Raw genomic sequence first — 17,771 nt, 5'->3', positions numbered from 1 at the left:
TTTTAAAGATTTTATTTATTTATTTGACAGACAGAGATCACAAGTAGACAGAGAGGCAGGCAGAGAGAGAGGGGGAAGCAGGCTCCCCGCTGAGCAGAGAGCCCGATGTGGGGCTCGATGCCAGGACCCTGAGATCATGACCCGAGCCGAAGGCAGCGGCCTAACCCACTGAGCCACCCAGGCGCCCCCAAGTTCAACCTTTTATATCTTGTTATCTCACTGGATTCTCTCCAAAACCCTGCCAAGGGGAGGGTCTTTAAGGATGCCCATTTTACAGATGAGGGAATTGGGGCTCAGGTAGGTCCCATGTCACACAGTAGTGAAACAGGATTCAAACCTATTATCCAATGGACCCCAAAACCAGTCTTTTTTTTTTTTTTTAAGATTTTATTTATTTACCTATTTGACAGAGAGAGAGAGAGAGAGCACACACAGGGGGAGAGGGAGAGGAAGAGGGAGAAGCAGGTTCCCTGCTTAGCAGGGAGCCCATGTTGGGCTCCATCCCAGAATCCTGGGATCACAACCTGAGTCAGAGGCAGACACTTAACCGACTGAGCCACCCAGGCGCCCCCAGAACCAGTCTTAACCATGACACACATGAACCAATGTGCACTGAACTTAACAAACACAAGACATTTCCCCACCACATTTCCCTTCCTCGGACAGACTTTGCATTTTAGGATTTGCTAAATCTTACTCGAACTATGCTATCACTTTTACCAAAGTGAGATCTTGCCTTCTCATTGCCCGGATGATGCTGAGCATGACTGGCAATGTAACTGGATAAGGAGTTTTGCATTTCTGAGCTGTTGCTTCCAATTTCGGAGGAGGAATTAGTACCTCAGGTCTTTTACTTTGGGGAAAGGAGTTGGCAGGTTCAACTTCAAGTGAATAAGAATCAAATTACAAAAAAAAAAAAACAACAACAACAACCAAGAACAACAACAGTAAGACACTGTCAAGGGACCATATCTAATTCATCCGAGTATCCCCCACAGAACCTAGGAGAGAGCCGTGAGAACTACAAAGCGAGAAGTTTCTGTGGTTCGGGCAAGGGATAACCAGCTGAATAATACAAAGAGACTGATCTGACGGTATGCCTTCCAAGCCAAAATGGCAGCACACGAGGAAAGCTACCACTTTCAGGATGAATTTTCGGATCTCAGCTTTAAATTTAGGAACAACTTGCTAGTAAGTGAGATTTTAAAGGTATTTAAATCCAACACAGAAAACACTGAGGAAAAATAAATTTTTTTTCTCTCCTCTTTAGAATAAATTCATTTTCTCTCCTCTTTAGAGTTTGTGTCTAGGGAGGAAACCATTTAATTTTTTTGTACTTTTTTAAAGACTTGATGTTTAAGTAAACTCGACATCCAACACAGGGCTCGAACTTACAACCGGAGATCAGGTACCACGTGCTCTACGCCCTGAGCCAGCCAGGCGCCCCAGGGAGGAAACCTTTTTAAATGTCAACGTCCTTCCCTTTTCCAAGTCTATTTAGCTATTCATGTAAACTCAGGAACTATTTTTTTTAAAACCTACGAAGAATTTATATATTTTTTCAATGACAAAATAAACAGGTCTGTATATATACTATGATTAGTTCACTTCGTTAACAAGTGTTTTTCATTACAGCCAACTCAACTATTATGCAAATCATCTAGATTATTTGCAAATGAATAAACAGAACTTTATTGCACTCCATCCCCCCCTTCATTTTATCTTATCCCGTAATTATAACTTGACTCAACTGGCTGGCTGACAGTTGGGAAAATTGATCTGCATTCAATCACTCCTGACTTTTTGTGTTCTCTTTGTGCTAATAAGCATGTAAATGACTCAAAGAGAAGACAGAAAAGGGTAAAAATGAAGAGAAAGGCTTGAATAAATTAACAGAATGGCAAAGTACCTTTTTAAAACCAGAAGAATATTTTGTTTTTGTTCTTTAGCAAACTACTGCTGACACAAAGGAAAAAAATGTGCCTTCATTGTACACAGCAGCTTTCCAACAAATGAAAGAGTTTAATGAGTCCACATAGATACCAAATTATTGCAAAAAAAATCATTAATGCAAGGAGAAATTAGACTATCCTCATTCTGTGCCCATCAAATAATATAATATTCAATAAAAATACACAAACTTAAAAATAATATATACAGGGGCACCTGGGTGGCAGAGTCAGTTAAGTGTCGGACTCCTGGTTTCTGCTCAGGTCATGATCTCAGGGTCCTGAAATCGAGCCCCCTGAGGGCTCCACACTTAGTAGGGAGTCTGCTTGAGATGTTCTCTCCCTCTGCCCCTCCCCCTGCTCCATGTGTGTGTTCACTCCCTCGCTCTCTAAAAATACAGAAAACCTAAAAAAAAAAAAAAAAGGTCCCGTTTGTGTCATTTAACACAGCAATGCAAGCCTATTTCATTACAAAATCTCTGGAATCTATAAAGCAGCCACACGACACTTTTGACTCTGGACCCGGCCATTAGTCTACCCAGTCCATTAATTTGCTCCTGACAATGAAGTAAGGAAAACCGGGAGACCCTCATTCTGAAAATCAACCTTGAAAAGGGGCAAAAGTGCATCTTCCTCCAAATATTTTCATTTTTCACAATCGGTCCTATTGGATCTATCTGCTAACTGAAATTCTCTCTGCCTTCTTGAACCTACCAGTATTTTCCATCTGTACCACTTCATGAGAGAATATATTCTAAAAGCTATTTCAAGTAAACGAAATGATAGCTCCTTTGATTTTTCTGAAGGTTTACATCTTTAAAAAGTCAGGAGACACCTCATTGCTTGGCGTAATATTCCAGTATATGGCAACCCGATTCATGTTTATTCTATCTACTTGCTTGGATAAAACAGGGGCACCTTCCTTAGCTATGTTCTGTCTTTTAGGGAGGTGAGGAAGGAGTCTACAGATGATTCCCAAAGCCCTACCAGGCACACTGTCCTCAGTGTGCGGTCTACAATCACTCCCATGTTGCTTTAGCCGAGTGTAATCCGTACAGCTCCTAATGCTTGGGCTCTCAACTCCTGGGAAAGGGTGTTAGGCCAACACCAGCATCCCTTGGGTAAATATCCCTTGGCTTTCCAAGCTCTCTTACACATCTTCCTCTAAAACAAACAAACAAACACCTGCCTTCCCTATCCATAATCTTTGCTTCTTTCTCTAAACCAATTCCCTCCCTATGACACACACTCTGTCCCCAGAGATATCATTTACAGTAAGAATCACAGGGGTTGACCTCTAGGAAAGGTTTCCTGAAGGTCTTAAGTAAATGACCTTGAGGGAATAAAAAAAAATTCTAGAACTGATTGCGATAACAGTTGCACATATCTGTGAATAAACCAATGGCCTTGGAAACATACACTTTTTTTTTGCCACTGCTGCTATCTTTTGTAATTTTGTTGGTGTTTTTTCCTATGCGTATTATAAATAGTTGTGCACCGTCATATGCATGGGAGAGTTATTTCGTGTAAAATTTGTGTCCCACATTTTCACATAACACCATTGCCTGGGCATTTTCCACATTTCTTAAAATTACTGAAAAATATAATTTTCATAACCACAAAATATTCAGTCCTGGGTATTCACTGCCGCACTCGTGTAATTATTCACCCATTGTGGGGCGTTTACATTTTTTAAAAATTCGTTTATTAATAGTTCTTTTCCTTTTTTGTCCTTTTTTTGGGTAGTTGACACACAATGTTATGTTAGCTTCAGGTGTACAACATAGTGATTTGACAAAGTTTATACATTATGTTCTGCTCACTACAGGCATAGCTCCCATCTGTCACCATACAATGCTACGACAATATCTTTGACTACATTCCCTATATTGTGCCATTTCATCCTGTGACTCCCATTACTGGAAGCTTGTTATCTCCCACCCCCCTTCACCCATTTTTGCCTGACCCCCTACCCTGAAATACACACTCTAATGGTGAGTTGTATGGTATGTGAATTATATCTCAACCAAGTCATTAAGAAAGCTAAAAGAGAGGGGCGCCTGGCTGGCTCAGTCAGTAGAACAAGAGGCTCTTGATCTCGGGGGTGTGAGTTCAAGCCCCATGTGGGGCGTGGAGCCTACTTTAAAAAAAAATAAAAAGAAAGCTAAAAGAGGAAAAAATAACATGTCCGGTTTCACTTCTTTATACCTAAAAAATCCCTCCAGTATTTACCAAGAGATGAGCTCCCAGAACACAAGCACCAAGCAGCTCCTCACTAGAATGGGTAGATTCCACTGACTGTCCTGTTACAAAAGTGAGGCTTCCGGCCCCATCCTTCCCTGAGGGCTCGTCTGGAACTCTTTTTTTTTTTTTTTTTTTTTAAGATTGTGTTTATTTGTCAGAGAGACGGAGCACAAGCATGGTGAGCGGCAGGCAGAGGGAGAAGCAGGCTCCCTGCTGAGCAGAGAGCCCAACGCGGGACTCGACCCCAGGACCCCGAGATCATGACCTGAGCCAAAGGCGGACACCCAACCGACTGAGCCACCCAGGTGTCTCTCTTCTGGAACTCTTCTAAACAGAAATACAAGAGACACAGCGGGCTACAAATCAGAAAACAGAGACCGGCAAGATGGCGGCCCTGTCCTTCAGGAACTCATGGGCTTGGCGGCAAGAGAGACCCCTAAAATATGATGAGGTAAGGGCTAGGATGGGTGCCACAGGGTGCTGTGGGGATCCAGGTAAGGGAGAGATGAGTTCCACTGGGGAGGGGAGCTCAGAGAGGAGGCGGTGTGGGTGCTCAGCCTCCAGCCCTGAATAAAAATGCCCATGGCAGACAAGACGAATACAGGCGCTACAGGCAAAGGAGAGGGGGTAAGTAAAGGCACAGAGGAATAAAAGCCTGGGTTCGGTGAGTCGGGGGACCGACAGAATGGGGAGAGATGGCAGAGATGAGCTGGAAAGGCACGTGCACAAAGGCAATGAGTTGGACTGTTTCCTGGTGTAGGTGAGGGGGAGCCAGCAGAGGCTCTGAAGCAGGGGAATGACACGAACAGATGTTTTACTCATATTTATGCGCTGAAAGCCAGAAGGTCAGCGCTAATGGAAATTAATCCATAAAATGACAGCATAGGCTGAAAATTTGCCCCATTGTCTACATTTTCCAGGAGCAATACACTGAATTATGGAAAACTACTCGTTAGAGTTGCGTACAAAACTACGGAGGAAAAATAAAACTGAGGGTTCTGTTTATGCGAAGAGACCTTCTTTTAAAAAGAGAGAGCAATACTTAACGTCTTCCTCTTGTGACAAAGATGAAATCAGCCTGAACATTTCATTTTGGGGGAAAAAAATCAGCTGCCAGTCTGCACTCAGTTTGTTTCCAACATCTTTGCAATGGCTAATCGGATCCAAAACAGTTCAACTTCAGATGAAATTTAAGTTGGATTGCAGTATTTCTTTGTTTAAAGGCCTACAAAGGCTCACCTAGTCTGCTGTTTAGCAAGTGGTCAAACTGTTTAGCAGTGAGGCTTCTAAGATCTGGCCTCCACACCCAGCCCCCAGCCAGGGTGGGCGAGGGTCCCAATAGGGTCCTATTACCCCAGCTCTGCTAACCCTTGCCCTCTGCGAGTTTTCCTCCCAACCCTAAACCCTGACTCCATGAAGCTGCCCATCTCTCTAGGCACGGATGGCCGCTCCCTCCTACCTGGAGCTACCCAGGCCCTCCAACCTCCTCAAACCCACGGCTAACACCTGTACTTCCTTCCCCAGTAGTCCCATCTCAAGGCACTAAGTGGCAGTTCCTGTCCCCTTCTGCTTCTGTCTCTCTTCCCACTAGAATTAAAGCTCTGTGTTTAGTCTTTGTCTTTTTTTTTTAAGATTTTATTTATTTATTTGAGAGAGAGTGAGAGCGAGAGCATGAGAGGGGAGAGGTCAGAGGGAGAAGCAGACTCCCCGTGGAGCTGGGAGCCGGATGCCCGACTCGATCCTGGCACTCCAGGATTATGACCTGAGCCGAAGGCAGTTGCTTAACCAACCGAGCCACCCAGGCGCCCTTTAGTCTTTGTCTTAACGGCTGTGTCAAGTCTGTCTTGAATGGTTCAAGGAGCAAACCACAAATCCGCTGGCCCCATCTCTCAGACCCTCTGCCTTAAGGTTTTCTGCCTCTTCCACAGGTTGCAGATGATGACCGAAATCCGCAAAGCACTCACTGAAATACACACGCGTCTCAGCTGCTGTCCAAAGGAGTCCCGCTACCGAACACTTAAACACCGTGAATCATCCCTCTGGACTTTCTCTTTTGGTCAATTCACAGCATCGTGGAGGGGGGCACTTTCCCAAAACCAGACACACCCACCCAAAGAAACACGGAGTCCGGAGGGAGAACATCGTTTTGGTTAGGCATTCGAAAATTAAACCTGGAAGTCGATGATGACTCAAGTCAAAGGCCATTTGTGCTGGTGACAGTGTCCCCACTGCTGAACTTCATCCTAAACGATCTCTGTCTCTCTCTCGCCGTCCCTCCTGCCTGCGAGCTCCAATTCATTACTCTGGGAGCTGAGTGTGCCCATGGGCAGGTGGATTTTCAGGCTTCTCCCCCCACCCCGCCCCAAAACGAATCCAAAGTGCACATGTGCCCTGTCACACGTGCCCAGAAGCCCTAGCAAGAAGCACTCCCCCACCCTCTTAACCAAGTGCCCCCCATTCGGCACTGCCAGCCCTCAGCCCGTGCAAATGCTGCCAGGGAGCCTTTAGCCTTAGACCAGCCTCGTCTCCACAGACCTCCACCTACAGCAGGTGGCAGAACCACCATCATAATGACGACACTAGGTCCTTCCCAGCAAACATCCTCTCGACCTTCCTCCCCAGTACATTCTTCAGCTAAGCTAGCATAACCCTGGCCCACCCTCTCAATACAATGGCGCATTCCTGCCTTGGTTTCATTTTCAATTCAGCCTGGACCCCACGGCCAACAGCCCCCTCACTAACCCCCTGATCATTCAGAAGAAAATGTCCGGGGCCACTCCCCAGCCCCGGATCAGACGCCCTGCCTCTTTTTCTTTGCTGCTGCTGGAGAAAATCCTGACTGGGAGCTTAGTGCGGGGGTTCATTTATAAGGATACAGATCCTACTCAGCCCCACCCTCAAGGCTTTCTGTGAGTTCCCTGTGACCTCTACAAGGACAGGCAGGACACTTGAGGTTTCGCGAAGGGAAAATCCCCTTGCTCACACAGCAGCGTCTGGATTGATTTGCATGGCCCGATGCAAGGGCTCTAGGACGGAAGCAGATGTCCCCACACTGATGTGGGAATATCACATTTATTTGGCACACAATGCCTACTTGGGTGCCACGTTCTCCTTTCCTACACGGGCTCCTAATCTGGGGTCTTACGTGATCCCTGGACGGCATGGGGAAACTCTAAAATTCTACGGAAAACGGTGTAGATACTTTTTTTTCTAGGAAAAGGCTCCAAGGGTTTTCCAGAATCTCAAAGGAGTGTGTAACCCAAGAAAGGCTGCCTCCGTTTTATAGAAGACTTGTTGGTTTATGTCATTATAAAGCAACGCATGTTCACTGAAGAATTTTCCATCCAAAAATATAAAACAGAAAATGAGAGCCACTTGGAATCCCACCATCCACAGACGGCCACCGTCACTATTTTGATGCCCCTACCTCTTTGCTGTATTTTTCTCCTTCCAAATTGGAATTCTACTCCTCTTGATTTCTGATAGCTACAGTTTTCCAAATCACATAAGAGAAAGCCCAGAGTATAGAGAATTGGGAATTAGGGTCCAAAAATCCCACTGATTTCCAAGACATAGCCACCCATAAACCATTTACTGGGCACCTGCTCTGTGCACAACATACAACCCCAAAAGTCAGAGGTAAATCCTTATCTGAATTTCTCACACAAGGTGTTAAAAATTCTAGGGATTTCAATAGGCAATGTGAAGCTCTAGCCTTACAGAGGGAACCCTTTATTTATTTATTTATGTTTATTTATTTAGAGATGGGGGGGCAGAGGGAGAGAGAGAACCTTAAGCAGGCTCCACGCCCAGCAAGGGGCTCGATCTCACAACCCTGAGATCTTGACCTAAGCGGAAATCAAAAGTCAGATGCTTAACCGACTGAGCCACCCAGGCGCCCTGGAGAGGGAAAATTTAAAGTGACAGGACCTGTATCATCTGGGGGTGGGGGCGTGAGCGGGGGAGACAAGGCAGCTGTCAACAAGGATGTAATTATAGAATTAATGAAATGCAATAAGCCATTCAAAGTCAGGTGTTTTTGTGTTTGTTTTTTTTTTTTAACAGTAGTTTTCCCTTACAGCCAAAATGCGGACTCTCATCTAATGATAAAAAGACATCCACAATGAAAATAAATACGTGTTAGGTGGGACTGCAGAGGAAAGTCCGGGGATCATCATGACTCATGAACTCATTCTGAGAACCGTTCCCTGTGTTTTGAGCAGTGAGGGAGTGTGGCCTCCAATGCTGGTGACTTTTCAAAGGCCACCACTGTTTGCATGTGGCCTTCTGCTGTGTTTAAGGGGTAGGATCAGTGTAATTACTTCCCCGCCACTGCTTACATTCTTTCCAAGAAGATAGTTCTGGCAAAACAGGATTATTGCTTCTCTCCTTTAATCTATAGGCAGAGGATGGGCCCAGGGAAAGAATTCTTGCCCTTAAAGTCTATGTTCTCTCCAATGCCATTTTCATCCTGCATTTAAATAATATGCCATTTTTGCACGGGAAACCAAATCAATCTCTTGGCAGAATTCAAAGTGGCACCCAGTGAAATGCTTAAAAGCTTTCTATCTCAGTCACCCCCTCCTCCTTGCTAAACCACCAGGCCTTTTCCTCTTTCCTGTGACCATCGGAGGCTTCAATCCGCGTCTAGGCGGGTGAGTTTCCTAGAACTCTGGAACACGCTGGTTTTGCATGGTAGAAGCTGCAGCCTCAGGCCAGGTCAAAGGCTGGCCTTTGCTACTGTGTAAATATGACCCGGGAGCAGCCACTTCCAAGCCTACAATGTGGTCACCAAGCAAATGGGCAGAGGAAGGCTCTGGCAAAAGCTCGGCATCTTCCAATCCCTGGGGAACCTGAGGCCAGAGCTCCCTTTGCAAGGCCCTGAGGGCGGTCAGTGGACAGACCCGGCTGAGAGCAAAAACTAGAACCCTCACCGTTTCTTGTCTAAGGAGGCCTTGAAAGGATGTCTAAACATGATGCCGCTCTGGGGCTCACTGTGGAGCAGGAGGAAAGAGCAAGGACTTTGAAGGCCTTTCTGTATGCTTTTCATAAAACCGTGGCCGGCAGCCAGACCTGCTGACCCGAGGTCCCTGCGGCCTGGCCAGCAGCTGCTCCCATGATGTGGTCACAGCCGGGGAGGCACCGCGCTGCTGCGGAGGGATGCTTTCCTCTACCGAGAGGCCTTTCTGATATCTTTCCTGTTTGTGTACTGCTTAAGGCCCTGAGATTTCGCTGGGGAAGAACGGGAGGTGTTACTGAACCGCCTTTACAGGAAGTGGCCGAAAGTGACTGTCATCTGTGCTGACAAGGAGATTGTAAATACAGTCAAAGAAAAACATGAAAAATGTAGGTAATCTGAGTGGTGGAATTACGGGCCTTTTTTTTTTTCTTTACTTTTTCTTTTCTGTTTCTCCCCCCATTTTTCCAGCACAGACAAGTATTGCTGTTTATAATCCAAAAGCATATAATCAAATTTATGCATTGGGGTTTTTTTTCCCACTGTGGTGAAACAGACATGATCCAACATTGACCACTTGAACTGTCTTTAGGTGTACACTTCTGTGGCATCGAGGACATTCACGTTATTGTGCAAACATCACCACTATCCATCCCTGCGTCTTTTTCATTATCCCAAACAGAAATTCTGCATGCATTAAACATGAACCCCTCCTTCCCCCCCTCTCTCCCCAGCCCCCAATCGCTGGTAACAGCTAATCTGCCTTCTGTCTCTTTGTAATTTGCCTGTTCCGGATACCCCCTATCCACAGAGCCAAACACTACTTGTCCTCCTGTGTCTGGCTTGTTTCACTTAGCATGATGCTTTCAAGGTTCATCGTGTTGTAGCATGTGTCTGAACTGCATTCCTTCAAAGGCTGAATAATATTCCATTGTACATATACACCAGGTTGTGGGTCTCTGTGGATGGACATCTGGGTTGTTTCCATCTTTTGACTATTGTGGAGAACGCTGCAAGTACCCATAGGAGTTCCTGCTTTCATTTCTTTTGGGTATATATCTAGAAGGGGAATTGCCGAATCATATGGTAATTCTAAATTTAAGTTTTTGAGGAACTTGCCAAGCTGTGTTCCACAACAGCCACACCATTTTCCATTCCCACCAGTGGGGCACTGGGATTCTGATTTCTCCACATCTTCTCTAACATCTATTGGGTGTCAGTTTTCATTTTTTCCTTAAAGGTTTTATTTATTTACTTGACACAGAGAGAGAGAGAGAGAGAGAGCTCAAGCAGGTAGAGTGGCAGGCAGAGGGAGAGGGAGAAGCAGGCTTCCTGTTGAGCAAGGATCCAGATGCTGGGCTCAATCCTAGGACCCTGGGATCATGACCTAAACCGAAGGCAGCCACTTAACCGACTAAGCCACCCAGGTGCCCCAATTTTTATTATTTTTTAAAGATTTATTTATTTTAGAGAGAGCAAGCAAATGGGGCAGGGGTGGGGCACAGAGGGAGAGGGAGACAAGCAGACTCCGTGCTGAGCAGGGAGCCCAACACAGGGCTCAATCCCAGGACCGCAAGATCACGCCTGAGTCAAAATCGAGAGACGGATGCCAAACCGACTGAGCCACCCAGGTGCCCCCTTTTGTTTTGTTGTTTTTAGATAATAGCCATCCTGATGGGTGTGAGGTGGTAACCAGCTGTGGTTTTGATTTGCATTCCCCCAATGCTTAGTGGGGCTGAGCGTCTCTTCCTATGCTTATTGGCCATTTGCCACATCTTCTTTGGAGAAATGTTTATTCAAGTTCTCTGAGGCTTTTTAAATCATACATCCCGAGTATTAATCCTTTATCAGATATATGTTTTGCAAAAGCAAATTTGTGTCCTCTGGTACACAAAAGCTTTTCATCAACTTTATTTTTTTCAATTAAAGATTTTTATTTATTTATTTGACAGAGAGAGAGAGAGAGAGATCACAAGTAGGCAGAGAGAGAGGGGAAGCAGGCTCCCTGCTGAGCAGAGATGCGGGGCTCGATCCCAGGACCCTGAGATCATGCCCTGAGCTGAAGGCAGAAGCTTAACCCACTGAGCCACCCAGGCGCCCCCATCAACTTTATTTTTTAAAGGCTGTACAGGTACAATTTTTAGGGAGCAGGCAGGCAGCCTAAAGTATAGATAAAAGGAAGGGAATCCTTATATGTCTTTTGAGACATCCCTGGGTGGATATAGGAACAAGAACTAAGATCTTCTCAACAAGGTAACAACTCATAACTCCTCCCCCAACATGGCTCCCAACCTGGGCAGCTAATGCTAGAGGCACTGATAGGCTAGGGAGTCACAGAAAGGGAACTCGGGCCAGGTGTGGTAGGTGAGCCCAGGATGAGGCAGGCAGGAGAGTGGGGGGCAGCAGAATCCTGCAGACTTTAAAGGTTCCCCACTTCCACCCATAAGCTATCTTCCCGCTAGCTGGTTCTGGACAACATATACTCAAACTTCCAAACTTCTCACCCGGAAACGAAACACGCAGGGTTGGTACTACTGAATGGAATGAAACATGTAAGTCATCGTTGTGAAAAGGGACATCCGAGATCAGCTCCATCCTGCAGAATCAAACTCTCCGGAAGTGATTCCCGGCATCTGTCAATGGCACACATGACCCTTCCTGGGTCTCTGCCCTTGGGTTCTTTGCCCCCTCCCCTCTCCCGTCCACTCCGACCTGCAAACTGTGGCTTCTAAACAGCTATTGGTCACGCAGGAATTTATTTTTACAAGTATTCTGAAGTATAATCAATTTCTACAGGCAACAGGAAGAAGCAACACATCCTCATTTTCTTCTAGAATGGCCCTGAAACCATCCTCAAACCCCCTGAAATAGTAGTGCTTCAGTGATTCCTATGAATAAATTAAATTTCAGGACCGTTCTGAGGCTGAACCGCTGCGTATCTTCAGACTAAAGGTTAGAAACCTTGTGTGGGTCCTGCCTATAAATTGCTATTTCCTGCTCTACAAAGTAAGTATTTGCTGTCAAAACCGATTTCAACTCTCGATCCCTGATCTAGATCATAGATCACTCCTTTTTTCCTAAGCAGACTAATATCTGAAACTTTTCCTTTAACTAGAAACATACTTTAAACCTCAGGGTGGGGGAGAGCATGAAATGAGTAGTGCACCTGCATTTATCTAGCAAAGAATCAAGTCCGAAGGGTGTCTGGAAGGAGGCCTTCACCTAGACCTTCCGAGAGTTGGCTGAGAAATCTGTGTTAGCAGGTACCTGGCTGGCTCAGCCAGTAAAGCGGGCGACTCTTGGTCTCAGGGTTGAGTTGGATATAGAGATTACTTAAAAAATAAAATCTTTAAAAAGAAAAAAAATCAGGGGCACCTGGGTGGCTCAGTTGGTTGAGCATCTGACTCTCGGTTTCAGCGCAGGTCATGATGGTCTTAGGGCCATGGGGTTGTGGGATCATGGAATAGAGCCCTGCATCTGGGCCCACGCTCAGCACACAATCTTCTTAAGTTTCTCTTCCTCTGCTCCCCCCACCCTGAGCATGAGCACTTTCTCGCTCTCTCTCAAATAAATAAATCTTTAAAAAATAAAATAGAGGGGCGCCTGGGTGGCTCAGTGGGTTAAAGCCTCTGCCTTCGGCTCAGGTCATGATCTCAGGGTCCTGGGATTGAGCCCCACATCGGGTTCTCTGCTCAGCGGGGAGCCTGCTTCTTCCTCTCTCTCTCTGCCTGCCTCTCTGCCTGCTTGTGATCTCTGTCTGTCAAATAAATAAATAAAATCTTTAAAAAAAATAAAATTAAAATTAAAATTAAATAGAATGAAATGAAAGAAATAAGAATAATAAAAGAAACTTACGTCCAATAACTTTTATTCTTAGGACATCCCTTTTGGTACTTAAATCATCAAGGAACTAAAACCCTCGACCTCTTTAGCATATGCTCACATGCTCTACCTACAAAGCCATTTCATTAAGGGGGTGGTAAGAGGAAAGGTAAGAGTGGAGAAGGAAAAGTAGCTCTTCTCTGCCACAATTCTCGCACTTATTGCAAGTCTGCTAAGCTCCAAGCACTGTGCTAAATCCCCTGCCCGTGTCACACCTCATTTAATTCTCACAAGAATCCTATGAGGCAGAAAATGCTATCGCTACTCAGATTTTACCAGGGAGAAAACTGAGACCAAAAGAGGTTGGGCAACTTGCCCAAGTGGGTGATAGAGTCAACACAGTAGGCTGAATCCTAAATTGCCCCTTAAGATTCCTTCCCAGAGTCTACTTGCCCGGTAAAATCCCCTCCCCTTGAATGTAAGTGGAACATAGGAAGATGATGAGGTGGTACTCCCTTGAGTATGTGAATAACAAATTGACGCCTAGTCAATCAAAGGGGAGATCGTCCTGGGTGGGCCTGGCCTAACCAGGTGACCCACCCTACCCAAGGGACCAGGCCCTTCCTGGAAAGAGTAAATCACCTGCTGTTTGTTTTTTTAAGGTTCATTTATCTATTTTTAGAGAGAGAGAGTGGGGAGAGGGGAAGAGGGAGAGGAAGGAGGGGAAGAGGGAGAGAAACAGGGGAGTGGGGAGCCAGGTGGGGCTCAATCTCACAACCCTGAGATCATGACCGTAGTCAAAAACCAAGAGTGAGATGCTCAACGGACTGAGTCACCCAGGCGCCCCAACCTGCTGGCTTTTTAGAAGTAGACTGACACGGTGAGAAAGGCTCACACAGCCAGAACCTGAAAGTGTCCCTCTGCGAGATGACAGCCAGGGTGGGGGTCACTTGTAGCTGACAGCCAGCAAGAAAATAGGACCAATCAGTCCTACAACCACAAGGAACCAAGCTGTGCAGCCTGAAGGAGCTCGGAAAAGGCCCCTGAGCTTCCAGATGACAACACAGCCCTGCCAGCACCTGTGAGACTCCAGCTGAGCCCTGCCCAAACTTCTGACCCAGCGAAATTATCAAATAAAGTTTTTCTAAGCTGCTAAATGTGTGGCAATGGGCCGAGCAGCAACAGAAAACGAATACAGTCAGGGGGCACCTAGGGGACACCATGGTTAAGTGTCAGATGCTTGATTTCAGCTCAGGTCGTGATCTCCAGGTTGTGGAGATCGAGCCCCATGTCGGCTCAGTGCTCAGTGGGGACTTTGCTTAGGATTCTCGCTCTCCCTCTGCCCCCCACCCAGCCTGCTCTCTCTTAAAAAAACCATACCTAGTATAGTCAGGATTCCATGCAGCGCTAACTCGGGCATACACACTCTTCACCACCTCTGGGGTTCTTTGGTGGCAGTTTCACAAATTCCTAACCATTTTTTAATGGAGACATACATTTCATTGAACAGGAACAGTTATGATCTTTCTCAGGCTTCGGAAATGTCGTTCTCACACTCTAGTATACAGAAGGCATTTTGCAATTCACGAACAGAACTACAAATGCAGTGTACTCCACTACAAGACGGTGAGAGGTATGTCGTGAAAACATAAGCGGGGTGGAAAACGTTAGGATTGTATTTCCTAAAAACACCTTGTTTGAAGCAGGTTTGGCTTTTGCAAGGGCTCCGGGCTGGGCTGCTTACAAATATTTTCCTTTTTTTTTTTTTTTTAAGATTTTTATTTATTTATTTGACAGAGAGCGATCACAAGTAGACAGAGAGGCAGGCAGAGAGAGAGAGAGAGAGAGAGAGGGAAGCAGGCTCCCCGCCGAGCAGAGAGCCCGACGCGGGATTCGATCCCAGGACCCTGAGATCATGACCTGAGCCGAAGGCAGCGGCTTAACCCACTGAGCCACCCAGGCGCCCCAAATATTTTCCTTTTGACTTATGCAGCATGAGCTGGAAGACCTGCCATCTGGTGCCTCCAAGGAGATGACAACACATTACCTCTTTTAAGAGGGCCCAACTGAAACATCACTGAATAGGAGAAGCCAGTGAATTCTTTGCTGGAGTGAAATCCTTTTTTTTTTTTTTTTTTTAAAGAGCGAGCACATGTGCCCCATTGTGGGGAGGGAGTGCACAGAGGGAGAGGGAGAATCCCAAGCCGGCTCCACCCGAGGTGCAGAACCCAACACGGGGCTCAATCTCAGGACACTGAGATCAAGACCAAGCTGACATCAACTGAGCCACCCAGGTGCCCTTGAGTGAAATCCATTTAAAAGGAAATCAAAAAATCAAAGGCTGGTTGCTTCTCAGAGGGCATCAGTCAATAACGCATGTTCCATGGTTTCTCTCTCTCTGTCACACACACACACACACACACACACACGCACGCATGCACACACACATACACAACACACGGGAGGCGGATGCAAATTAGATAACTAATAATGTCTGACAATTAGCCAGTGCCCAGTGTTTACCGTGACCCATCTCATTAGGTGTCACATTTCCCTTAGGAAGTAGGCATTATTACCACCTGCACGCCCGTTTGATAGACAAACTGAGACTTAGAAAGGTTAAGTAACTTTCCCAATAGTCCACAACCAGAAAGTGACACTTCCACCCAGATGCTGACACCCGACGCCACGCACTCAGTCGCTCTGCAGTATTTACCTGCACTTCTGCTCTTCTCCAACAGGGTAGTCCTCCCATCCTTCCCAGGACCTAGCAACACGCCTTCACACTTGGAATGCTCGATAAATGTTTGCTGATAATAATAAAGAATGAGGACAGTGCCTGAGGAACCAAGTAAGGCTTCCAGACCATTCACTGTTGGGAGATGGGAGATTGGGGGCGGGGAGAGGATAGGGAGGCAGGGGCTGAAGGCAGCCCCCCACCTCTGTGGGTGCCAGTCTAAAAGTAAGTGAACTGGGTCCTAATACTTAGAACTCCAAGCACATATTGGTCAACCATATACAGGAAGATTTGATTCCTAAGATCACAAAAAGAAAAAAGAATACTAAACCAGTTTTCCAGAGTTTATTTCTTCCTTTTGGAAAAGTTTCTGCTACACATCTGGAAGTGATTTTCTAACACACCAGTTCCAATGAGTCATCTACGATATTAAGCAATGATTCCATAGGGTGAACCCTGATCATATTTTTCCATTAAGTGGCATCCACTGAGGTCAATGAAAGGCAAAGGCTGACCCAGGCTTGGAGAACCACACCCTCCATGGCCCCATTTTATACTGTCAAGAACATGGGTTTTAAGAGGTGCAGGAATGCGATCTATCTCCCAGCACTAATGCAAGACTCCTTCTACTACACTGTTTCCTTCCACCAGTCATTTGCAGAAGATGGATCCAAAGGCTGCTTGCAGGGGGTCAGGGTGGTGGTGGGGGAGGGGGGAGTTTGAGGAGAGTAGGGCAGGGGAAGGCCCCCTGGACAAAAGAATATGACAACCTATGGTACCCAGACTACAGCAGGAGCTCAAGACCCTGAACGAGGCCAGCAAACATTTCCCCAAGGAGTATTCTAGGAAGGACTGCCAATTCACCCCTTGCTCTTTGGGCCAAATCCTAATACACTGACTCCAACCGTCAACTTTCCAACCCACATCATATTGGTTTCCTAATACTTAAAACTTCTAGTACTGATGTTTACAAGTATAATTCAAATCCATTCCCCAAGCATCTTCCTTTTTTTTTTTAAGATTTTATTTACTTGACAGAGAGAGAGAGAGAGAGAGTGAGAGAGAGCGCACGCAAGCTGGGGAGCAGCAGGAAGAGGCAGAGGGAGAAGCAGACTCCCGACACTGAGCAGGGAGCCTGCTGCCTGACTCGATCCCAGGACCCTGGAATCAAAACCTGCGCCAAAGCAGACACCCAGTCCACTGAGCCACCCAGGTCCCCAACCCCACACCCCGCCCCCAAGCGTCTTCTGACACTTGGATTTCTTTCAGGTTACACTGAAGGAATGAGTCATGTTCTTCCAGAGATGAAGGAGCCACTTACAAAGGCTATTTTAAATCTTTCAGGTGACAAGGGTATTATTAGTTCCCAGAAACAATCCCTGAGTGGCTTCTCCGGCGCTGAAGGAGTTAAAGCGACTTCCCAGAGCGCTGCTACTCTCCCAGGCACCAAAACAGTTTGATTTTAAACAGCGAGGCAGCTCAGAAAAACCTCAACCATTAAATCCTACCTTCCAAAAGGTGTAAGTGAGTGGGTGCTCATTTGCATGACAAAAGGATTCTTCGCCTTGCCAAAGGATTCCAATCAAGTTTATTCAAAAATCAGATTCCCCTAATGTATGCTAAATGATTTGATTGGCACGTGGGCTTCGGAGCAAACACAGCTGTACCAAAGCCTGAATTTCCTTAGCGGGTAAGGCTTCCCCGTGGCCTGATTTCAGCTTCCAGGACCCATGGGGTGGGGGTGCGGTGCGCGGCCACCAGGGTCACCCAGTGAGGAGCCGGACCTGCTCAATTTCTGACTCATCATCCCCCATTCTAACGCCACAATGGCTTCGCTTTTACCTAGCACTTTTCATTCCCAGCCTTCAAAGGGTTCAGTCCGCCTTGGCTAGCCTTCCCAATCCTGCCAAACCAGCTGGCAAAAGAGCTGGGAAAACAGCCTTCCGACCTAGCAGGGAGGGGGGCCAGAAAATGAGGACCCCTGACGGGCAGGAGAAATGAGTGGTCCACTTAGAAGAACAAGAGAACTGCACTGAAGTTTCCTTTTCACAAAAGGAAAAAC

General features: G+C 46.3%; 1 protein-coding gene and 1 long non-coding RNA gene across 3 annotated transcripts in view; one reads left to right on the top strand and one right to left on the bottom strand.

Annotated features, from left to right (window-relative positions):
* LOC111157246 (dedicator of cytokinesis 11) overlaps positions 1-17,771 on the bottom strand; it is a 189,506-nt gene that overhangs the window by 150,905 nt on the left and 20,830 nt on the right. The window lies entirely within an intron of this gene.
* On the top strand, positions 4,464-6,392 carry LOC111157248. The gene is made up of 2 exons (XR_002641283.1): positions 4,464-4,644; positions 6,122-6,392. It is a non-coding gene; the product is annotated as an uncharacterized LOC111157248 (long non-coding RNA).

The sequence above is a fragment of the Enhydra lutris genome, unplaced genomic scaffold (genome assembly GCF_002288905.1).
Source record: "Enhydra lutris kenyoni isolate GAN:26980312 unplaced genomic scaffold, ASM228890v2 scaffoldscaffold53, whole genome shotgun sequence".
Lineage (NCBI taxonomy): Eukaryota > Metazoa > Chordata > Mammalia > Carnivora > Mustelidae > Enhydra > Enhydra lutris.
Note: the sequence above shows the minus strand (reverse complement) of the source record. Positions and strands in the feature narration are given on the sequence as shown.